The sequence below is a fragment of the Rattus norvegicus genome, chromosome 1 (genome assembly GCF_021556685.1).
Source record: "Rattus norvegicus strain SHRSP/BbbUtx chromosome 1, alternate assembly SHRSP_T2T, whole genome shotgun sequence".
Classification (NCBI taxonomy): Eukaryota; Metazoa; Chordata; class Mammalia; order Rodentia; family Muridae; genus Rattus; species Rattus norvegicus.
In genome coordinates this window covers 139885543-139909780 of record NC_141534.1, presented here as the reverse complement: position 1 = coordinate 139909780, position 24238 = coordinate 139885543, and the positions used below count along the sequence as shown (strand labels likewise).

General features: G+C 44.3%; 2 long non-coding RNA genes across 2 annotated transcripts; one reads left to right on the top strand and one right to left on the bottom strand.

Annotated features, from left to right (window-relative positions):
- Positions 1-2639: 2639 nt before the first annotated feature.
- On the bottom strand, positions 2640-4856 carry LOC120099853 (uncharacterized). Its single transcript, XR_015647137.1, has 3 exons — positions 4695-4856; positions 4508-4592; positions 2640-3527 (listed from the first exon to the last, which is right to left on the bottom strand). It is a non-coding gene; the product is annotated as an uncharacterized LOC120099853 (long non-coding RNA).
- Positions 4857-4953: 97 nt separating this feature from the next.
- Positions 4954-16410, top strand: LOC148007729 (uncharacterized). Its single transcript, XR_015647138.1, has 3 exons — positions 4954-5256; positions 14530-14592; positions 15568-16410. It is a non-coding gene; the product is annotated as an uncharacterized LOC148007729 (long non-coding RNA).
- The last annotated feature ends 7828 nt before the right edge of the window (positions 16411-24238 follow it).

Here is a 24238-nt window from a genome sequence, read left to right as displayed (position 1 = left end):
TGCACATACACACAATTTAAGTGTACATATTCAAAGCAGCAGCACTTTAAATGTCTTTAGAAGGTCTTTGCTGGGGGCTGGAGAGATGGCTCAGTGGTTAAGAGCACCCGACTGCTCTTCCAGAGGTCCTGAGTTCAATTCCCAGCAACCACATGGTGGCTCACAACCATCTGTAATGAGATCCGATTCCCTCTTCTGGTGTATCTGAAGACAGTGACAATGTACTCATCATATATAAAATGAATAAATAGAATCTTTAAAAAAAATAAAATAAAAAAAGAAGGTCTTTGCTTTATCAGTGCAATTTCTAAATCATTTCCAGCTGTCAGGTGCCATCGTCTTTCTCTTTACCCTACTGCCCAGAGAGGAAGCTTGCTCAAGATGCTATTTATAGCTCACAGGTCAATTCACTGGCAAGCAATTGTGCAAACGAATCCTGTTCTCTTCTTGACCATAGAGCCAGGAATCTTCAAAGAAAAAATTGAGTGTGTGTGTGTGTGTGTGTGTGTGTGTGTGTGTGTGTGTGAGAGAGAGAGAGAGAGAGAGAGAGAGAGAGAGAGGGAGGGAGGGAGAGAGAGAGGGAGAGAGAGAGAGGAAGGAGGAAGAGGAGGAGGAGGAGGGAGGGAACACACACACACACACACACACAGAATATTTAAGGAAGCAGCTTATGTAGTTGTGAGGGTTGGTAAGTTCAAGTGCACAGGGCTAGAGATACAGTTCTGCAGTAGAGTGCTGACTTAGCATCGGGTTCTCAGCATTAAAAACAAACAAAAACACCACCCATCTGCTCAACAGAAAACACCAACCAACTAACCAACCAACCAAACAAACAAACAAAAAACCCAAAGCATTATGACCCATGCCTATAATCCCAGCATTTGGGAGGTGGAAGCAGGAAGATCTATCTTCTTGGCTATCGAGCAAATTTGAGTCCAATTTAGACTAAATAAGATCCCATTTCAAAAGAGAAACCATCAAAAACACCAGCAAATGATAATACGCAAAACATAAGGCAAACTGGAAATCCTGGCAGAATTTCCACATCAACCATGCGGCAGGATTCCTTCTAAGGAAACCTTGGGTTTTGCTCTAAGGCTCTCAGTTTTCAGCTGAGTCCATGTAACATCATGTCCCTTGTGGAGGATACCTTTTATTTGGAACCAGTCAATATTGAAATACTAATCACAGCTGAGCAATGGTGGCAGAGGCAGGTGGATCTCTCTGAGTTCAAGACCAGCTTGGACTACAGTGTTCCGGGACAGTCAGGACTACAAAGAGAAATGCTGTCTGGAAAAACTAAAACAAACAAACAACAATAGTAACAAAAACAAAAGGAAGGAAAGAAAAGAAATAATAATCATAAGCACAACACACCTTCATAGGTATTGGAATGAGTCCTTGCCCTTATCTTCCCCTTGAATTGGCATTCTTTCCCCATATTTCAAGTTGCTTATTCTTCCTCCAAAAGACTGTTATCTTGTGCCTTAGATGCCCTGAGAATCGCTCTGTGAGGAGGCAACTTACTGGATTTTAGTAAATATACTACGTTAGTCGCATTCACTTATGAGTGCAGCCACTGCTAGAATGTTCTGAGGCCAGTTTACAAATGCCTTTGCTCTAATCTTTGGACTGCAGTGAATTCCGTTCTAGGAATTAGATGTACACTGTGCATGGCTTTGACTGTAGTTATAGGGAGAGTTTCAGATGTAGGAGGACATGTGAGTGGGGTTGAGTACCCACTGCCTGGAGGTAGAATGAAGCAAGGTCTTGACTAACATCAGTTTGTGCCTCATTAGTGTTGGGAGAACAAAGCCGACTCTGGAAAGGGCAGGGCTGGGGGTTTTAGTTAGTTGGGGTGGCACTAAATCAGCAGGTGAAGAGAGAACCATACATGAGACTCCAGGTACAGAATGAGAGAGGAGAGCACCGTGCCGTTTTTGGCAATGGGGTGTAGTTTATATAAACATTGCATGGTAGAAGAGTAAGACAGAGGTCCATTGTCTAGTGGCCCTGGCAAGGACTATATGGGAGGACCACAGTGCCCCCTCCCCAGTCCCACCAGTCACCCACCCACCCTGCCCACTATGGTCCTATTTCCAGTGTTGCTGTTTGTTTTGTTGTTTGAGATAGTCTCACTATTTAGTTCTGGCTACCCTGGAACTTGATATGTAAGTGAGGCAGGCCTTGGACTTAGTGACAGATCAGCCCGCCTCTACCTCTGTAGTGCTGAGGTCAAAGGTGTGTGCTGCTACCCCTGTCCTATTTCTGCTTCTTGTCTGGGGAGAAGAAATAACGTTGGACCTGTTTGCCTCTCAGCTTATTTGCTAAGAGAGCTCACTTTAGGCTTCTGAGAGTAACTTTTTAATTGTTTTGTTTTGTTTTTGACAGGTTCTACTAAATCATAGGCCAGCCTGGAGCTTGCTAAGTAGCTAAGAATGACTGAATTTAGGATCCTTTTACATAGCAAATTGGAGGCCATTTTGAGCAACATGAGACCCTGTCTCAAAAAATCAAAAAGAACCTGTCCCACTCCAAATAAACAGAGAAGATTACTACGTATGTTTGGTGTGTACTTCAGAGGACAGAAGGGGACGAATGATGGAGGTTTATTTTTTATGATTTATTTATTTTATTTTGTATGTGTATGAGTGTTTTACCTGAATGTACAAACAGACACAACAGGAGGAGCAAGTGGGAAAATGGCAAGGTACCGTTCTCCAGAGGGGAGTTTGGTAAGATCGAACAAAATCACGTGTATGTTCTCCTTTTGGTTTGGAAGTCTCTCCCTAAAAATCTGTTGCAGAGTTCTACAAGAGAAACTCACCAGTAGCCGAGCACGGCACACAGGGTGCACACCCATACTCTCAGTGCTGGGAGGTGGAGCTGGGATAATAACCAGTGAAAGCTGTGGGCTAGCCAGGGGTGAGGAATAGACGTGTCTCAAACAAGAGGAGGAGGAGGAGGAGGAGGAGGAGGAGGAGGAGGAGGAGGAGGAGGAGGAGGAGCAGCAGCAGCAGCAGCAGCAGCAGCAGCAGCAGCAGCAGCAGCAGCAGCAGCAGCAGCAGGAACAAAAGCTTATTAAGTAAGTTTGTAAGTAGATGGTAATGACCTCAGTGGACAGCCCTGCAGTGCCCCCTCCCCAGTCCCACCACTGACCCACCCACCCTACCCACTATGGTCCTGCCTCTCTGACAGATGTGCACTCACCACACACAAGCGCACTTACACAGCCCTTTTATTCTGGGCTGACAATATCACATCCAGGGAATACTAGGAACATCATCACTCAGTCCTCAAAGGTCCAGGATAGCCCATAATTGATGTTTCCAGTAATGGCCAAATGAGCCATGAATCTTGCAGCATTTTGTGGGTTCTTTAGAGGTAGATATATGAAACCAGTGTGGTGGCGCATGCTTATATGTCCAGCCTTGAGACATGAAGACAGAGGATCAAAAGTTCTGGGTCATCTGCAACGCTATGTCCCAGAGTTCCCGCACGTGAGAGCTTCTCAGAGCCTGGGGGATCTGTTGGATTCCGGGTGGAAGCCAAGAAAATTCATTTTAGAGACAGAAGCTTAAAATTGAAAGTGTTATGTTCTGAGCGCTCAGGTCTCTGGTCACATTGAGGGCTAAGCTAACCATAACTTGACAGCTAGAGAACAGTAGGCAACTAGTCCCTTTACCCTGAGGTAATCTACCACTGCGTCAGTCATTAATCAGTTCCTTAGCTAGTTAAAACTACAGGGTCTCTTTCTAGAAAAGTAAACAAGTTTGTCTCGCTCACAGGCTTCGTGTTAAAAGATAAACAGGTTTTGGATGTAACTTTTTGCTATTCCTTTATCTAAAGGAACTCACTTCACAGTGACTGTTCCCAATCACCAACCACCTCTGTCTCCTAGTGAGTAGACCTGAGGATATGAATGCTGAAACGGTGAGGATCCAAGGAAGTGTTTCAGGGTCTAAGAATGTGTTTTAAGGTTGGTAAGTGCAAGTGAAAACTTAAATGGTGGTACGGAACTGGTTTAAGGTATATACGAGGAATGAGAAATGCTTCTGATTTCTTCCCCTTGCTATGCTACTGCTCTATTGGGACTTGGAAAATTCAGAGCTCTAACATTGATCAATGGGGTTCTGATGGGTTATTGGTCTAGCTCTGGCAAAACATCCCACAATTTGATCCACTATCATAGTCACAAGTTCAAGACTTTAAGTTTCCTTTGGTTGTCCTTTAAGCATAAACTTACAGGTATTTCTCATTATGCTAAAGTCATACAAAGCCTCTCTTCTGGATGGAGGGAAGAAGCTCCTCTTTGCCCCTTCTGCTCCACAGAAGCCTTCTGTCTCCCCTGAGCTCACCTTAAGGAGTGCCTTGAGGTATTAGATTTCATAACAATCTAAAATACATCCCCGAAGGGAGATTATACAAAAAAGGATGGGAACCCAAAGCTGGGGGAGGGTCTGCAGTGTTATGTTATTTTGATGTTATGGGTTAAGCGAGGGAGTACCCGTTGGAGACTGGGCTATGTCCAGGCACCTGGCTTCAAGGTCCTAATTCAGTTTTTGCAGTCAGGTCCCCTCCTGGACTCTGGCCTGGAAGGTTAGAATGACAAGGGAACAAAGGAGAGAGTCAGCTGCATGGAGTCAATTAAGGCACAACAGGCAGTTGGTTGTGTATTTTTATAACTTACGCACCTTGGTTTAGATAACAGCACTTTCTATATTCTTTACCAGTTAGCAGACAGTCCAGCAGACACTGGGAGAAGTGGGATAGGAGTTCCTAGGCCTGGGAGTGTGAACTTGTTTGATCCTGCCATCAGGATGGAGAAGTTGACCCTGAGATGGCTGGACTCAGACAACTGTTTACAACAGAAGCTGTTCAGCTGTAGGGAAGTCCCCAGCTCCCCTGGGACCTGGGACCTTGAGTTTAGTTTCTCCTTGTGATTAAATGGGTTCTGAAAAGGAAATGGTAGTACTTAAGTCAGCTTCTCTTGCTTCCCAACAGGCTCAGCTCTAGCTTCAGCTCCAGTCTCTTTATTATTGTTTCTTTTAAATCTCATCTAGGTATAATTGACAAACATATGAACTTAAGGTACAGGCTAGGTGGTATGATATACACATGTATTGTTTTTGTTTTGTGTTAAGTTCTTAGACAGTGTTTCAAGTATCCCAGGCTAGCCTTGAACTCAGTAGGCAGCCAGGGCTAGCCTTGAACTTCTGATTATCTGCACCTTACTTCTGAATGCTGAGATTCCAGGTATGTGCCACAACTCCTGGTTTCACTTCTTTAATGGAGATTGCTACTTTAATTTTTTTTTACTTAAATTCTTTTTTAGATTTATTTATTATTCTATATGTATAATTGTCTTGTCTGCCTAGGTACCTGGTGGCCTGAATAGTTCATCTCTCTCTCTTTATCTCTCTCTTTCTGTCTCTCTCTCTCTCTCTCTCTCTCTTTCTGTGTGTGCATGTGCATAAGTGTATATGGTTGGATGTGTACCAAGGAGAGCATGTTTCATTGAACTGAGAGCTCACCCATTCTTCTACGATGGCTGACCAGTGAACTTCAGAGACCTCTGCCTGTCTCAGCCTGCCTGGCACTGGGAATATAGGTGCATACTACACCCAGATTTTTTTTTTTTTAACCAGAGTGCTAAATCCAAACTCAGGTCCATCATGAATGCACAGCAAGCACTCAACTGTCTGACATATCTCTCTAGCCCAGTTAATTTGTATGCTTCTGTTCCTGAGGCTGTTCATTCTGGTTTGTTTGTTTTTCAAGGGAGGGCTTCTCTGTGCAGCTTTGGCTATCCTGGAACTCACTCCATAGATCAATCTGGTCGAGAACTCAGAAATCTGACTGCCTCTGCCTCCGTGGAGCTAGGCTCAAAGACATGTAACTAAAGGGATGTGCCACTACCGCCTGGCTACACTGTTCACTCTCAATAGCACAATTCCAGTATTAGGAGAAGCTGCTCAACCCTCCCCAGATCAGTTTGTTCTGCTTCCTCCCCAGGGGTTCTGTGACCTGCACTTTGAGGAACGTCTGTTCTTGTTCTCAGAGTCTAAAACCACACAGACCTCTCTTCCGTTTCCTCTTTGGAAGCAAAGGTGGTTTTTGTTTAGCTAGAGAACGCTTGTGAAAATCATTTCCAGGTGTGAAAGGGACTCAGCAGTTGAGCAAATCCATCTTGGGAGACCCTCGGATTTGAGGTTGAAAAAGAAGATCCTGTTTGTGATTGGTGCATGTCTTTTATTCCAGCCCTTGGGGTAGGAGACAGAGGCAGGAGGATCTCTAGAGTTTAAGGTTAATCTGGCCTACATAGTGAGTTAAGAAGTAAAATAAAGAGTTGGGGATTTAGCTCAGTGGTAGAGCGCTTGCCTAGCAAGCGCAAGGCCCTGGGTTCGGTCCCCAGCTCCGAAAAAAAGAAAAAAGAAAAAAAAAAAAGAAGTAATATAAAAACTACTGGGCTGTGATGGTGCATGCCTTTAGTCCAGAATTCAGAAAGCAGAGGCAGGCAGATCTCTAAATCGAAGGTTAGACTGGTCTACAGAGTTCCAGGACAGCCAGGACTACAAAGAGGAACCCTGTTTGGAAAAACAGAGGGGGAGGGGGAGGAGGAGGAGAAAGGGAGAAGGAGATTGAGGACTCCAGGGCTTAGAAAGTACAGAGTTTACTTGAGTTATGTGTGGAAGCAGAGAAAGGGGAGCAAGCAGGAGCTCAGCTCCATTTCTGATTCCTCGATTCCATGGCAACCCCTCAGCCTATGAGATGGCATCTTACCCTTCTTAGTTAATAGTCTCTGAGGATACCCTTACAGACATACAAACATCATCCCCTAGAATCTCCTAAGTGGTTGGACATCCAGTCAAGTAGACAGTGAAGAGTTAGCTGTCGCTGTGTTCAAAGCCTAATTGAAGGGATAACCATTACAATGGTAGGTTTGGTTCTAAACTGTGGTCAGAAAAAAACATAGAAGGGCTTTAATTGGAGGTATGTGAAGGCTTGCTTGTGACTAAAGGAGAGTTTGAGAACAGAGTCTGGTGTTTATAATCCTTGCAACTCAGGATATAATTCAGGATCACATGTTCAAGGTCAACCCAGGCTACACTGAGTTCAAGAGCAGTTTGAACAATTCATTGAGACTGTGTCTCGCAAATCAATCAATCAATCAATCAATCAATCAATCAATCAATAAATGGATTACTGGGAAATGAATTTACTTGCAGAGCACTTGCCTATTATGTGTAGGGTCCTGGGTTCAATCCCAAGTAAAGGGGTGTAGGAAAGTGTGTATTTGGCATGCACGTGTGTGTATAGGGTGGGTGCAGGAAGAGGGAGAGGAAGAAATAGACAGACAGACAGACAGACAGACAGATAGATAGAGCAAACCGTAACGGCTAGAAGAGAGAAGAGAGATAAGAGACTCTGGGGGTTTTATGTACCTTCTCTTTAGAACATTGTTTAAGATACTTGGGTTTTGGGTTTTTTTTTTTTAACTTTTTTTGTACTCAAGATTCAGATGACCTTGAGGAATTAAGAAAAATGCTGTTCAACAGATACAAACCTTGTTAGAAGAAATAAGTTATAGAGATCTTTTGTACAGCATGGTAACTATGATTATTAATGGTGTACTTTATGCTGGAAAATTACTGACAACAGATTCTAAATGTTCTTCACACATGCACACACATACACACTCATACACACACACATACACACTCACACACTTAATTTAGGGGCCAGTGAGACGGTGCCGTGGTTATAGGGCTTTCTGGAAGAGCATGAAGAGCCGGGTTTGGAAGCCCAGCACCCACAAGAAAGTCAGTTGCCATGGCCAGCCTGTAACTCCATCACTAGGGCTCCTAGTGGGATGGAGACAAGTAGATTCCTGGAGCTCACTGGCCAACTGGTGTAACCAATCTACCAGCTTCCTGTTCAGTAAGAGACTGTTTCAAAGGTAAGACACCCTCTGCTCTCCACATATATATGGATCTGCATTCCCGTGCACAAAAAAAAACAAAACAAAAAACAAAAAAAACAAAAAACAAAACAAAACAAAACAAAATAAAACAAAAAAACCAGAGACAGAGACACGAAAAGAGCTTAGTAGATAATAAATCTAATGAAAAAAAAAAAACAAAACCCCAAATCAATGGCATCTTAAGAAAACAACTGAAGGTGAAAGCTTTTTTGGAGTCCCACCCCTCCGTGAGGCAGTTAATGACTGCTGATTCTAGTGGTTGTTGTGGTTTGAATAAATGGCCCCCTAGATTCGTAGACTTGAATGCTTGGTCGTTCGGGAGTTGCAATACTTGACAAAGATTAGGAGGTCTGGCCTTGCTGGAAGAAGTGTGTCATTGTGTGTGAGCTTTAGGGTTTCAAAGGCTCAAGCCAGAGCCAGTGTCTTTCTCGTCTCTGCCAGCCATCTGCAGATCCAGATGCCGACCTTTCAGCTACTTCCCCAGCACCATATCTACCTGCTTGCCACTACACTCTGGGATGACGATAATGAGCTAAACCTTTGAACTGTAAGCCAGCCCCAATGAAACGTTTTCATGTATAAGAGTTGCTGTGGTCTTGGTGTCTCTTCACAGCATTGGTAACCCTAACTGAGACAGTGGTGTAGCCATAGACGGGGTCCATGAAATAACCCTTCACCCAAGCTCCTTTAAGCCACCCTAATAACACCTGTTGGGTCATTAAAAAGAAGTGATACACAAATAGAAGGGGGACTAATTGTTGGGAACAAGAAGGGTGATCCACAGGGGTGAGAGGAGGGCAAGAGGTGACATGATCCAAACCTGTTAAACTTGTAGGAAAATACCATAGGGAGACCTATTAGAATGTATAGTTAATATGCACTAACAAAAATTAAAAACAAAACTGGATGAAGAGATGTTAGCTTATGCAAAGTTGTGATTATTTCCTTGACACGAGTCTGCGGTGCCTGGGAATAAATAAGACACAGATTACGTCAGCTGCTTTTGGTAATCTTATACTTTATGAAAAGCACATATACAGAGGGTTTGGGGAGATGGCTTAGTGGTTAGTTAGGAGCATTAACTGCTCTTCCAGAGGACTCCAGTTCAGTTCCCAGCATGCACATGGCAGCTCACCACCATCTGTAACTCCAATTCCAGGAGATCTGATGCCTTCACACAGACAGACATGGGGGCAAAACACCAATGCCCATGAAATTTAAAAAAAAAAGAAGTTCAACAATGTCAACAGGAAACTTGGAGAAGAATTCTGTAGGTCCTGGAAACGCTGCATGCAGTGCTCAGGGTCACTGACACCATAGACTTGCCTTCATGCCCATGACCACGTTACTGGATGGATCATGGAATTTTAGCTGCTCTGAAGTTTCTCAAGGTTCCCACTTTGCCTGATCTAAGGGCCCAAGGACCACAGTGAGTTTGCTAATGTACAGAGAGAGCCTGAGTTAAGTTGCTTCACCGTGCAAGCCTCATAACATTACCACCTTCTCTATACTGCTGCTTGAGACATCCTTTTTGTTTGCTTGTTCTTGTTGTTGTTGTTTTTTTCTCATATAGCCCAGGCTAGACTCAAATTGGCTATTGTAGCTAAGGCTGGCCTCAAACTTCTGATCTTCCTGATCCTTTGCCTCCTAAGAGCTCAGATCACAGGCACACATCACCACGGTACTTTTTTTTGGTTCTTTTTTTTTTTTTTTTTTTTTTTTTCCGGAGCTGGGGACCGAACCCAGGGCCTTGCGCTTCCTAGGTAAGCGCTCTACCACTGAGCTAAATCCACAGCCCCAATCACCACGGTACTTTAATGTAATATTTAAGAGGTTAAAAATGAGTGGGGCGGGGGTTGGGGATTTAGCTCAGTGGTAGAGCACTTGCCTAGCATGTGCAAGGCCCTGGGTTCGGTCCCCAGCTCCGGGAAAAAAAAAAAAAAAGAAAGAAAAAAACAAACAAAAATGAGTGGGGCGGTGGTGGTGCACACCTTTAATCCCAGTACTCAGGAGGCAGAGGCAGACAGATCTCTTGAGTTCAGGCTAGCCTGGTCTACAGAGTGAGTTTCCAGGATAACTAGAACTACAAAGAGAAACCCTGTCTTGAAAGAAACCCAAAAGAACAAGAAAAAAGAAAGTTAAAATTGTTGGTACTTATACCCTAGAGAAACCAAAATTCAAACTATGAACGAAGAATCCTGCTTTGCTTGTTTTGATCAGGCATCTAGGCAGAGGGCAGAGCATCTGACAGAGCACTTAGCATTTAGCAAGGTTCCCCAAGTTTGTGCAACTGGAGTTTCTCTTCCTGTGGGTCGTTCAGGCTATGTCACTTCCTTCTAGGCAGGTGTATGAGACTGGAGATGGGGTGTAGATTAGACAACGTGGGGCTTTCTAGACAGCCATGTTTCTGATTGTCCAGGAGGGTTGGAGCCCCCTGGGCTCTGAGAGGCAAAAAGAAGCTGCCCACAGGATTGGCCCCTTATAAAGCTGGTGATGCCAGGCCAGGCCTGCGTTGCTGGATGCTGGGTGGCCTGCAGCCACTTTCTTGCTGGCATCACACTTGGCGAGGAGAAACGGCTCCATAGAATAATCAGTGCTGTGTGCTGAAAATGGAAAGAGAAGAGAAAGAGTCTCAGGGTTGAGACGCTTCTATTTGGCTGCTCTGGGACATTGAGTAACATACCTGCACTCCAGACATTCTATCGGGGTGTCAGGGGCCAGATCTATTTTTTGATCACTGACATACCAGGTGCGTCCTATTTTATTTTTTTAAAGACGCTCCAAGGAACAGAAACCTGCATTTAACCAAAGTCTGGTATTTAATTGTGGTTTACTTTGTTGCTGTTTTTGCTTTTGTGTATTGAGACAGGGTCCTTGTGGCTCATGTTAGCCTCAAGCTTGCTATCCAATGATCTCTGTGCCTCCCCCTTCCAAGTGCTGGGATTACAAATACACCCGGCTCAGTATTGATGACTTACTTTGGGTAATTCAAGTTGGAGGTCATACAGTATCAAATTTGCCGAATCGGTTGCAGGGAATTTGTCTGGTAATTTGCAAGAATATAATGTCTTGTCGAGTCATTTTGATATAGTAAATAAATGCTCAGCCAATTACTTGAACATTTACAACTATGCCATAAAAGTAAACAAAATCGAATTCAAGGCTTCTCTACCCACAGAGAAGCTAATTGGAGTCTGTTTAGGGAGATATCCTCTTTGCACCCAAGTACATAAACAGTAAGTGGTGATGAGAGGCAGCTGAGGAGCGAACATCACAGACGTTCACTCATGGAAACACTCAAGAGAGAACGAAGTCACTTGGGAAGTGAGGAAAAGGAACGGTTCGCAGGAACTAGTCTGGAAGGGCTGGAGATGCGAGCATCACACATTTGGGGGCTGGGGAGAAAGCCAAGCTATGGGAAGAGGAGGTGGTCAGATGCCAGCTAAGACATCAGGGGAATGACACCATCAGTCTGGCTGTGGCCAGACTATGGCTGCTTCAATAAGCTGGCAGGGCAGTAATCTCACATCTGAAAGTGACCTTAGTGCGGACTGGGCATTTGAAAACGAGACTTTAACCCTTTCAGAACGGTCCCTGGGGCTATTTTTCTCATCTGCGGTCAGGGACCAGGAAGTCACCGTGGAGGATAACCAGAAACAGCAGGAAAAGCTGGAGGTCAGCAGCAGGAAAAGCCATACAGTGTCAGGAGGCCCATGAACTGAGAACTGTAGAGGGTGAGTGGTCGGTGTCAAGTGCAGGAGAAAGGTCAAGGGGTGAGGAACAGTTATGACCGATGGCTGGCTGACTGGCTAGAGCGATGGCTTGGTGCTTTAAGGCACTGTGGTCCACAACCATCTGTAACTTCAGTTCTAGGGGATATGACACTTCTGATCTTCAAGGATCATATGCGAATCCATATGTATATATACAGGCAAGACACACATAAAATAAATAAACCTATTTTTTTTAAAAGGCCGATGGAGGAGACCAGTGATACAGCTCAGTTGTAGAATGCTTGCTTACCTAGCGTGCTCAAGGCCCTGTTTGGATTCCCAGGGCTACTGGGCACTGCAGAGACAGCCAAGAAGCCCAGTACTCATAAGGTGGAGGCAGAGCAGGAGGGTCAGGAAGTCGATGCTATCCTCAGCTACATCAAGTTCTAAGCCAGCCTGAGATACTCGAGATCCTAACTCAAAAAAAAAAAATGCAAAAATCATGGTCATTTTAGCTGTGAAATTCCAGAGAATGGTCCTGACCAAAGTCCATCTCTTGGTCAGTATTTAATATTTAATAAAGCTTGTTTCAAATGTGTTTCCATCCCCCCCCCCCAAAAAAGGAAAGCAAAATCAGGGGCTGTGATTCCCAGAACCAATGACTCTGAGAGTTGTCCTGTAACCTCCACATGCACCTACACTCATATACAGACACATGCAACAATACTAAACATAAAATAAAAAATCCAAACCCTCAAAAACTAAAAAAAAAAGCATTCATTCATATTGCATTTATCAGTAAGTTGCTTATTTTTACTATTGAGTGATGTTCTGTCTATTAATGTAGCATTTGGGTAAATTCCTAGGAACAAGGTCATTTGGCCCAAAGGTTTATAGAAAAACTGCTGAGTGTACCAAGTAAACTAACAATTTCCACTGTTCTCACTCAAATACTTGTCAGCAAAGTCTTTTCATTTATTCTCTGTCTCTTGCTCTCTTGTTCTCTGTATATCTATCTATCCACCCATCCATCCATCCACCTACCTACCTACCTACCTACCTACCTACCTACCTACCTACCTACCTATTGATACCTACCTAGATACATACACACACACACACAATTTTCTGATAGAGTTCGTTTATGTAGTCCTGGCTGTCCTAGAACTAGTTCTTTAGCCCAGGCTAACCTCGAACTCAGAGATCTTCCTGCCTATTCCTCTTGGTGCTGAGATTAAAGGTGCTTGGTTTTTGTTTTTTGTTGTTGTTTGAGGCAGGGTTGTTTCACTAGGTAGCCATAGCTGTCCCGAAACTCACTATATAGACCAGGCTGGCCTCAAACTCACAGAGATTCACTGCCTCGACCTCCTTGAGTGACAGGATGAAAGGTATGTGTCACTATGAATGGCCTTTTAAAAAAATCACATCATATTTATTTATGAGCTATGTGTGGGCACACACATGCCATGGTCAATGTGTAGCAATCAGAGGACAACTTGTGTGAGTGTATTTCTGTGTGTAGGTTCATGTGGTATGGTGCCTATGTATAAGTCAAAGGGCGTCTTCTGGGGTTTGGTTCTCCCCTTCTACCTTGTAGGTCTCAGGGATAGAAGTACCTTTACTCTCCAAGGCATCTCACTAGCTCTAACTTGCCCTCATGGATGCCCAGCTTCCTCTTCTCAATTCAGGTTGATCACTGGGTTGTGTATGGGCTTCCCCTTAGCACTGAAGCTTGCAATTAGATCAAACACTAAGCCGGGCCAAAAAGAACCCTTGTCTCATTGGTACCCTGTCTCTTAAAGTCAAGATCTTTTTGCCAGTTGCATGAGCCTCAAAACCCTGTTCCTTGAACTTTGTTTTCAGTATGTAAATCTATTTCTTTTCACTGTATTTTGAAGTTTAATAAGCATGAAATTTTCTGAGTTAAAGGGAAAGAACTTTTAAAAGTACACTAACTTTTATTTTTATAACATTTCAAGCTCTAGCACCATCAGCCAGTTGAATCTTTCTTTAAGTACTTTTTTTTTTTAAAAAAAAGTTTATGTGTATGAGTGTTTTCCTGAATGTACACCTTGTTCATTTCTTTTCTTTTTTTTTTCGGAGCTGAGGACCGAACCGAGGGCCTTGCGCTTGCTAGGCAAGCACTCTGACACTGAGCTAAATCCCCAACCCCCACCTTGTTCATTTCTGGTGCTCACTGTGGCCAGATAATGGCACTGGCTCCCCTTGAATTGGAATGACAGTTGGTTGTGGATCATCTTGTGGGCTCTGAGAACCAAACCTGGGTCCTCTGCAAAGGCAGTAAGTGCTCTTTGCTGCTGAGCCATTTCTATAATCCCTTTTCTTTCTTCTTTCTTCTCTCTCTCTCTCCCCCTCTCTCTCTCTCTCTTTCCTTCTTTTATTCTGTCTGCTGTCTGCCTGTCTGTCTAATCTATCTATCTCTCATCTCCCTATCTATTTATTTATGTCTAGTGTATGTGTAGGTATGCTTGTGCACAGCCAGATGTCAGGAGGGGACACTGGGCATCCTGCTGTCACTGTCACTTATTTCCTGTACACAGGGTCTCTCACTGAACCTGGAGCTAGGCTGGCAGTCAGCCACCAGGCCCCAGGGATCTTTATGCTTCTGTCTCTCACAGCACTGGGGTCACAAGCACTCCTGGCCTCCCCTGGCTTTTACATGGGTGCTGGGTATCTGAACTCAGGTCCTCATGCTAGAACAGCAAGTGGTCTAAGCCATCTCCCTAGTTCCTCCAAGTCCTTTATATGGTCTCTTTGCTTACCAAGCAGAGCTAACCTGTATTTTGTGAGTGTTTCTCTGTTTAATTCTAGGTGTCCTGGAACTGGCTGTGTAGACCAGGCTAGCCTCAAACTCAGAGATCTTCCTCCTCTCAGGTATATACTGATACTCCTGGCTTTTTGTTGTTTTTGTTTTGTTTTGCTTTGTTTTTGTTCTTGATATAGGATTTCACTGTGTAACCCTGGCTGTCCTGGAACTGGCTCTGTAGACCAGGCTAGCCTCAAACTCAGAGATCTTCCTCCTCTCAGGTATATACTGATACTCCTGGCTTTTTGTTGTTTTTGTTTTGTTTTGCTTTGTTTTTGTTCTTGATATAGGATTTCACTGTGTAACCCTGGCTGTCCTGGAACTGGCTCTGTAGACCAGGCTAGCCTCAAACTCAGAGATCTTCCTCCTCTCAGGTATATACTGATACTCCTGGCTTTTTGTTGTTTTTGCTTTGTTTTGCTTTGTTTTTGTTCTTGATATAGGATTTCACTGTGTAACCCTGGCTGTCCTGGAACTGGCTCTGTAGATAGACCAGGCTGGCTTTGAATTCACAGAGATTCATCTGAGTGCTGGGATAAAAGGCATGTGCCACTATGCTTGACTTTTATTTTTAAACATTGAAGACATGGTGATGTCCAGCTTCTATTGCTAGGGCCACAAAGACACCATGGCTTCTAGCTTTGACTTTTTGTGTCCTTTTGTACTCTTCATCTGGGAGAAGCTTCTTTTCGTCTGTGCACATTCAAACAGAAATGGACAGCCCCTGTAAGTGAGAAACCAAGGTCTCAGGCCAATAGCCTTGAGCAGGTCCCCTGGTCTCAGTCAACCTTCAGATGATGGCAGTCCTGATGATGTTTTTTGAGAGCAAACTCATAAGAGGCCCTGTCCCAGAGTCTCAGCACCAAGGTGTCCCTGAACTTCTGAACAAGGGGGCCATGTATGAGATAATGCATACAAACGATCGAATTCGGCAATGCGTGTTGAGGTTGCTTTTTACACAAAATAGTGGGTAGCATGTCGGCGGGTTTCTCATTCGCAATGGGAGCACTGCATATTAGCACTCATTTCCTTTTCTTTCACAGAAGACTCTGGGAAGGGAGGCAGTTTGGACGTCCTTTGCTGGAATGCTTCCTGTAAGCCTTGGCCTCTTTTCCATGGTATTCTTTCCCTCTTGATCCCTCAGGCCACTGTCACTCTGAGTTCTCACTGTAACTTGTGACAGTCACCTTCTTTGAACCAATATGGTGGGAAGAGAGCACCAGGCAGAGTTACCTCGGGCACAATTAATGGTATTGGGGTGTTGTTACTGTAGCTGCCCTGTCTCAAAACTGCTGCCTTCCTCAAACACTGTAGAATTCAATCAGCTTGGTTTTGCCTTAGGCCCTCTGTAACAGTTTTAATTGGTTGGATTTATTTTTCTCTGGTGCTGTGAATCAAACTTCTAGTATTCTAGATCTAGAGTTAGCTTTCCACTGCTGTGATAAAACATCACGACCAAAGCAACATGGTCTCTCCCAAGTGTTTATTTAGCTTACATCACTGAGGGAAGCCAGGGCAGCAACTCAGTGCAGGAACCTGGAGGCAGGACTTGAGGCAGAGACCATGGAGGACTTCCACTTAATGGCATGGTCTCTATGACTCCCTAAGCTTGCTTTCTTTTACAACCCAGGGCCACTTGCCAAGGAGTGGTACCACCTAAAGTGACTAGGTCTTTCTATATCAATCATTAATCAAGAAAATGTCCCACAGACTTGCCTACAAATCCCATCTGATAGAGGTATTTTGTTAATTAATGATTCCTCTTCCTAAATGACCCTAGTTTGTCTCAAGTTGACAAAAAAGAAAAAAAGAAGGGTTGGGGATTTAGCTCAGTGGTAGAGCGCTTGCCTAGCAAGCACAAGGCCCTGGGTTCGGTCCCCAGCTCCAAAAAAAAAAAAGAAAAAAGAAAAGAAAGGAAACCAGCATACTAGACTGAGCTCTACTGCTTAGCTATAACCACACCTCAGCACTATCCTTTGAATTCTCCTTTGAAATCTATCATTTATCTAACTTAAATCATAGCCACATCTGAAACAATCATGTATACTGAGAAGTATATAAAGTACACTCATATATATATTTTAATTACACATATATAAATTACACGCAAAGAATAACAGCACGAAGTTCTCCTGTACCATCTTGTCTTATGAAATGAAGTGTTTTACCTGTCCTTTCTCCCTCCTGAGATTCCCTCTCCATCTTTCAGATTGCTTACATGAGATCCATCATCCGCTTCTCTCAGCTTTTAGTCATCACCCTTTTCCTGTTCTTAACTGGTTTTTAAAAGTCACATGTACGTCCATCACTTAACCCTTAATTCTGTAAACCTGCACGGCAAGCACATATCTGGGCGGAATGTTGTCCTCCATAGGTAGAGTTTCTCAGAGACGCCAGCAGAAGACTCAGGGCTGCAGTCTGACATTAGCTTCCTGGAAACTTACTGAAACCTCTCCTGGGCCATGCAGTGTCATTGGACCACAGGGCAGTGTTGGGAGAGGGGTAAGAATGTGGCTCAGGCTTTCTTTCCTGTTTTTATCTGTGTAAGTTGTGGTGGACTACGGAAGTGCCTTAGCTGATCCAGGTATAAGAGAGATGAGGACATTTTGTTAAGGCATCAGTCAAGATAAACTGATCAGACTAGAATCCAGGGCAAACTCCTCAGATAGAAAGGAGAGACTGTGGGAGAGAGTACATAGGTAACCCTGTTCCTTCGTTGGTATGGCTTCTCTGTGATGCTGATCCAGTTCTCTCTCTACCCAGAGAGCAGCTGACTCCAGAATTTCCCCTGTATTCACCTAGGGTTCAGCTTTCTTTTTACGGTAGTCTTTTTCTGCTCTCAAGTCCCTGTCCTTTGTGTGTGTGTGCGTGTGTGAGTACGTGTCTGTCTACAGTATGGGTTCCACAGATAACTTGGGTTGACAGGAATTGGGTGGCAAGGGCCTTTACCTAATAAGTCACATCACTTGCTCCCTTAATTCCCCCTTCCTTTCTTCCTTCTTTCATCTTTTTCTCTTTTGCTTTTTTTGAGACAGGATTTCTCTGTGTTGCTCTAGAACTCACTCTGTGGACCAAGCTGGCCTTGAGCTCATAGAGATCCACCTACTTCTGTCTCCTAAGTGCAGGGACTAAAGGCATGTGCCACTACTGCCCAGCAATTCCCTGTGTTTTGATTTTCATCTCTGTGGTATCCATCGAGTTCTTGAAAAAGCTGCATGGGAGGTTTCTGAGGTCATGCATTCAAATGTCTTCGTTCTACCCATCCATCTGCTGGTTGATTTAGGTAGGCTTAAAACTTGCGATGAAAATCATGTTCCCTTAGCAGTTTGCTTTTTTTCTTTCTTTCTTCCTGCCTTCCTTCCTTCCTTCCTTTCTTCCTTTCTTCACAGTGTCTTAAGATTTTTGCAATTGAAATAGACTGACTCACAAACTCCTGGCATCCCCCTGTCCCTCCCTTTCCAGGGTTGGGTGGCCCTGGTCGGGGACAGAATCTGAATTCAGGTCCCCTTTGCCACCTGAGCATTCATTCTCTATCCGTCTTTTCTATCTTCTTGATTTCAGATGTGCAACTGAGAATGCCTGAAGTTTTTTTGCTTTGTTTGTTTTTGTTTTTTTGAGTAGCTCTGGCTGTCCTGGACTTGCTTTGTAGACCAGGCCAGTCTCAAATCACAGAGATCCTCCTGCCCTCTGCCTCCCAAGTGCTGGGATTAAAGGTGTGTACCACCATGCCCAGTGCCCCAAAACTCTTCCTATTCTTGGTTGTGAGCATGTTTGTTGTAAAAGCTATTAATTACTCTTAAGTTCTTGTAAGGGAACAGCCCCTAAATATTGGAGACTGGACTGACTGATTTATTTCATCAGCTTTTGCACAATTTCTGAGTGAATACTCCTAATCGGTTTTTTCTGTTAGCTTTATTGCCTGTTTCCCAGCTGTGTGTCCCCAAGTTACTTGCTGTTTGAGGCTGTCCTTAGGGGAGCCTTTCTTCCGTCCATGTGCTGCTGGTCCCCCCTATCTAATGGAGACCTCCTGCTTTCCCACCTTCTTCTCCCATTCTCTCTCTCTCCTGGTCCTTACTTGCAATCCCCCAGCCCAGTAATCTAAGCCCCAGGTACCTCTATTCTCCCCAGTAACTTTTATTTAACCAATAGCTTTTCATTGGGGAGCACGGTTGATACAACAAAGACAGGAGAGTTCACTTGTCTGGGGTTCAGAATTTAGCATTTGTATTCGCAGCACCACACGAACACCCCAACACACATGGCTTTTCTTTTTCTTTCAAAGCTTGTAGAATTAAAGACACTTTTATCCCCTGCGTCTGGGGTTTCATAGTGGAGGTCTGTCTACCTTCAGCTGTTGCTCTGACCACCAGATTTGCTTTTTCACCTGGAAATCAGACTCTTGAGGGGAGCTTTTCTCCATCATCTGAGGCATCTCTCTTAGCATGCCTGTCTTCTTTTGCCTAGAGCTGTACCAGAGGATGAAACCTCCCATCATGCCCCACTCTCCTGTCGGTTGTTTCCTATAGTCCCTGCCTTGTCTTCTGTGGGTTTTCTCACTGTTACCTTCCTTGCTGTTGGGTTTCCCATACAAACTCCTTTGCTTATCTTTATGTCTATGCAGTCAGTCCTCCTACTCTTCTGGAAGTGGATCTTTTCCCAGCATTGTTTTTCCCAGTCCGTGTGACTTTGTTCTTTTCCTTCTCTGGGTTTCTTTGTTGGTTGTTCGCTTTCTCTTTATCTTCCATGCATGCTGCTTTTTCCCCCCTTTCCTTCTTGGGGTGGCGGTGTGGAACTGAGGCTGATCTTGAACTTGTGAGCGCTGGGATTAGAGGCCTGCGGGGCACCACACCTGGTTGAGAAGCATTTTCTTTTTAAAGACTTCATAAAACGGACACTTTATTGCCCGAGACGTTTTCTTGAGGTGAAGTGTAACTAACACACGGGGAGAACAGTATATAGTTTAATAAGTACAATATGACGAGTCTGGGTGTGGACAGACACCTATGAGGTGACACCACCATAAAACTTCCCCAACGGGTCCGTGTCGCTTCTCCCTCCTGCCCCTTTTGAGAGAGCATCTCGTTCTGAAGCTCTGACTGGCCTGGGACTTGCTTTGTAGTATGTAGTCCAATCTGGCTTAAAACTTGTAGCACTCTTCGTGTCTGGGCCTCTCAGTGTTAGCGTTACAGGTGGGGGTTACCTGTACCCAGTGTCTCTGGTCCAAGTCCTCTATAACCTCAGCTACCTACCATGATAGCTGGGATACAGAGCAAATGGGTCTTCATCCTGAGCCAAAGAAACAAAGATGGTTAACAAAATGAAGAACAGGACTGGAGGGAGGGCTCTCCCAAGTTGCTTTCAGTCAGGAAAGTTTATTATAGCAACAGAAAGCAAAGTAGAAGTGGGATGGAACCATGAAGGGGGTTGGATGTACTCTTTCAGGACATTTTGAGGGCGACCAGAGCTCTTCTCCAAGAAGGATGACTACACATGAGGTATAGATGTGACTAACGAAATCGGGAGTGTCTGGTTAGTAAGATAGCCCAGTGAGTAAGGGAGCTTGCAAGGTCAAATTACCTGAGTTTGATCCCTGAGACTCACATAACAGGAGAGAGAGAACTCACTCCTGTAATTAGTCTCTGACTTCCAACACACTGTGCCACAAATGTGTTCTCTCCCTCCGTATAATGAATGAATGAACGTCACTAAAAGAATTACTGTGTCATTTGTGATGAAAAACAGAATTTCAGTGTGGTAGAAGGTAAGTGAACGTTATACAGGACAGTGGGGAGACGAATGCTGTTTCAGGTAAAACTGTCCAAGGTGTATCTTTGCAAAACAGACACTCCATAGTTGATGTGTAGGGAGGCGACAAAGGAAGAGAGCTAGGTAGCTTGGAGATTAGAATCCATGTGGATATAGGTCAGGGCATTATTAAGTCAGATTGGATCGAACATTTCTAGTGGGCAAATCAGGAAAGACACAGCAAACGATCCATGTGAGCCCAGGCTGCTCCGGAGCAGCCCTTGCAAGGAGAGGCCCAGAGGACATGAGGCTCAGTCTGAGGCAGGCTGCTTAAAGTCCCGTGTCTCAGTTTCCTAATGAGGATAGCACACAGGAACCATAACGGTCTGTGACTGAAGTCACAGGTGTGTTATCCATTGAGTTAATTCACAAGGTGGGTTTCAAACAATGCCTGCTACCTAGTGAGCTAATGAGTTAATTTCATGCTTTTCACTTTTTGGGGGGTGGGTGGGTGAGCAGCTCAGTGGTATAGCACTTGCTAACCCTGTATAGGACTTGGATTGGGTCCCCAGCACCAGCAAGAAAAACAAATAAGTAAATGAATAGGTAGAAATTAAATCTGTTAATGTGTGTGTGTGTGTGTGTGTGTGTGTGTGTGTGTGTGTGTGTGTACACTTGCAGGATTTTGTTATGGAGTCCCAAAGTTGTGGTCCTTCTGTCTTAGCCAAGTGCTGGAATTGAGGGCGTTCATCACCACACCTGGTAGCCATTACTTTCACTGAAAGGTCTGTACAGGTCTTACTGATGATTGATCTGGAAGGCAGGCTCTTAGATGACTTCTCAAGTAACAGTAGGAAGATCCAAGACACAGGAAAAGAAAGTCAATAAGAACACGGCAAGCATACTCGGGGAAGAGGAGGATCCCAGGTTCAGGTGGGGCTAGAGGAAAAAAGGAGCTTGTTGGGGTTCAACACTAGACTGTAAGAAGATGTCTTTTCAAAGTTAAAGTAAATGGAGAAAACTTAAACATTTTTGAAAGAGTTGTGAATTTAGTATTTGGTTCATACAGTGAAATGTAGGTGACTATGAGACACATAGGCGCCTGGGCCACTACCCAGCTGAAAAGAGAGTGTTACTACAGGTTGTACATGTTGTGTGTGTTCTGGTGTGGGTGACTTTCTTTTGAAAATGGGCTCTTGTGTTGAGACGGGCCTTTAGTTTGAATGTGATCGAGATTGTCTTTGAATGTCTCCTGTTTGCACTTCTGGGTTGCTGGGATTATTACAGGTCTGCACACTGTTTCCTGAGCTGCTGGGACTTGAAGTGAGTGACAGCCCAGGCCATGTGAGGTGAGCACTCTGCCATCTGAGGCATATCTTTGACCATGTCTTTGTTTTTTGAAATAGCTGTCTTGGAACTCACTCTGTAGCCCGGGATGGTTTCAAACACATACTGCGATCCTTTTGCCTTTCTCAGTCTCCCAAGGGCTAGAACTAAGTATAAATGACTATGCCTGGAGAAAATTTAATTTGTATTAGAGCATATCGCCAGAAAGTATGGCTGGTACAAGAAGTGCACAGAGGTAGCCTGATCTCTATACAAAGTTTTAACTTGTACCTAAGTAACTTATGCTACATTAAATTTAGTCACCTACTGGGTCTTTTGAGATAGGTCCTTGCTATGTTGCTCAGGCTGGATCTGAATTCCTGGGCTTAAGTGGATACTCACATTTCAGCCTCTCAAATACCTGGGACAACAGGCTTGTGTCATTACATCTGCTCAGAACTTTTCTTTTCTTAGTTATTTTTCTTATATATCTACTATCTATCTATCTATCTATCTATCTATCTATCTATCTATCTATCTATTCTATCATCTTCAATATCTATATATCTCCTAGCTCTCTTCCTCTTGAAAGTTAAAAAAATTTATTTCTTTTCATGTGTAGGCGTGTTTTCCTGCATGTATGTATATCACCATATGTGTGGCTGTGGAGGTCAGATGAGGGCATTGGATCCTCTGGAACTGGAATTACAGACGGTTGTGAGATATGACTTTGGTGCTGGGAACTGACCTGAGGCCCTCTGTCAGAGCAGTATGTTCTCGTCATTGCTGGGCCATCTCTTCATCTTTAGTACGTGATTTTTATTTTTCGAAATTTATTTGTTAATTTTAAACTTATCTGTACATGTGTCAATGTGGTGGGTAGGAGGAGGAAGGCACCACAAAGAGATAACCCTGGATTTGGATCTATTGGTAGTTTTGAGTCACCTTATGTGGGTGCTGGAAATTGAACTCAGGTCTCCTGGAAGAGAAGCAGTATGTGAGATCTTAATCACTGAATCATCTCTCCAGCCTCAGTGCGATTATTATTATAAATTATTTTTTTTCTTTTCTTTTTTTCGGAGCTGGGGACTGAACCCAGGGCCTTGCGCTCTACCACTGAGCTAAATCCCCAACCCCTATTATTATTATTATTTTTAAAAGCAAGGGTTAGAGGGGTAAACCAGGGGCTCACCCAGTAAAGGTGCTTTGCTGATAAGCCTGATTTAGGAGAGAAGTGACTGCTATACTGTATCCTCTCACTTTCACATGTGCTTTGACACTCAATGTACACAGACAGACCAAGACACACACACACACACACACACACACACACACACACACACACACACACAAATTAACGTTAAAAAAAGTGTTTCAGGACAGCCAACGCTATGTTAAAGAGACCCGATTCCATGACCACCCTCAAGTAAGTAACGTTATGATTTTAACCCAGGAACATAAAAAGTTTTAAGAGAATCTTAGAACTGTTCCTCTCAACAAGCAAGCCCCTTCTTAAAAACGTTTTTCCCTCACATAAACTAATCGCATCTTTTTTCCCCTAGCCCCTTGCCAAAAGAAACATTTTCAAATTCCGATACTGTGAGAGAACAACTTCCTGAGATACTTGAGGATGGTTCAGATGTTCACTTGTGTTCTGCCTAAACCTGTTTCCAGGCAGAAGTGGGAAGAAGAAACGGAAAAAAGTGGAGTTTCTGAGAGGAAGCTCGTTTTGTGTAATTCTCTGGGGGACATGAGCAGACATGTTTAAACTACCACTTTCAACAACACAGCCCTAAAATGTGGAATCTACCTAATCAGAATTATGAGGCTGGTTTGTTAAGGCCTCAGGACTACTGGGTATGCTAATAGAATACCTCAAATAAGTGGTTTATCAAGTCAGATATTAGGTTAGGGAATGTGCTGGTCGTAAGATTATTGCTCCTGCCTGTGACCTGAAGGCAGGTCTAGTTGCTTAGGGGAAAAAAAAATCCTGAGGCTATGGCGCTTGCCAAAAAACGGAAGGACGAGAAGTTTTTGCTTATCATGTCAATCATGTCGTTTTCGCTCTATCACTTCCTCTTGCTTTGAAGACGAAAAAGACTCAGAAACAGGAAAGGACAGCATTTAATGACTTGCCTGTACACACACAAACTAGCTTTCAGGGGACCGCAGTGCGGAGCAGAAAAGTTACGTCTCTCTCCGCAAACCCCAAGTTTCATTATCCGCCAATCGCAGGCCGGGACTTCTCAGCTGAAACGCCCACGGGCTATGATTGGCATCGAATCAGTCCTATTGGTGCTGAGAACATGGAAGCGGTGGGTTCAGAACTGACCAATAGTGTGCAGGAGTCTGCTATCGGGGCGGGAGGAAGGCACCAACGAAGTGCGTGAGGCCGCTCCGAGAAGCGATGGCAGGAAGCTGGCCCAGCCAATGGCTGCCGCGGGCGGGTGTCGGCGCGCGTGCGCACTTAGGGTCCCGGAGCTGCAGGCGGGAGGTTGGGGGAGGGGAGCTAGCTGGAGCGCCGCGGAGCTCCAGCCGCCGCCGCAGCTACCGCCGCAGCGAAGAGGCCATGTTGTGTGGTGTGTGGGGCGGGGGGAGGAGGAGGAGGGAGTAAAGCCGAGCGAGGAGACTGGAGAGACACCA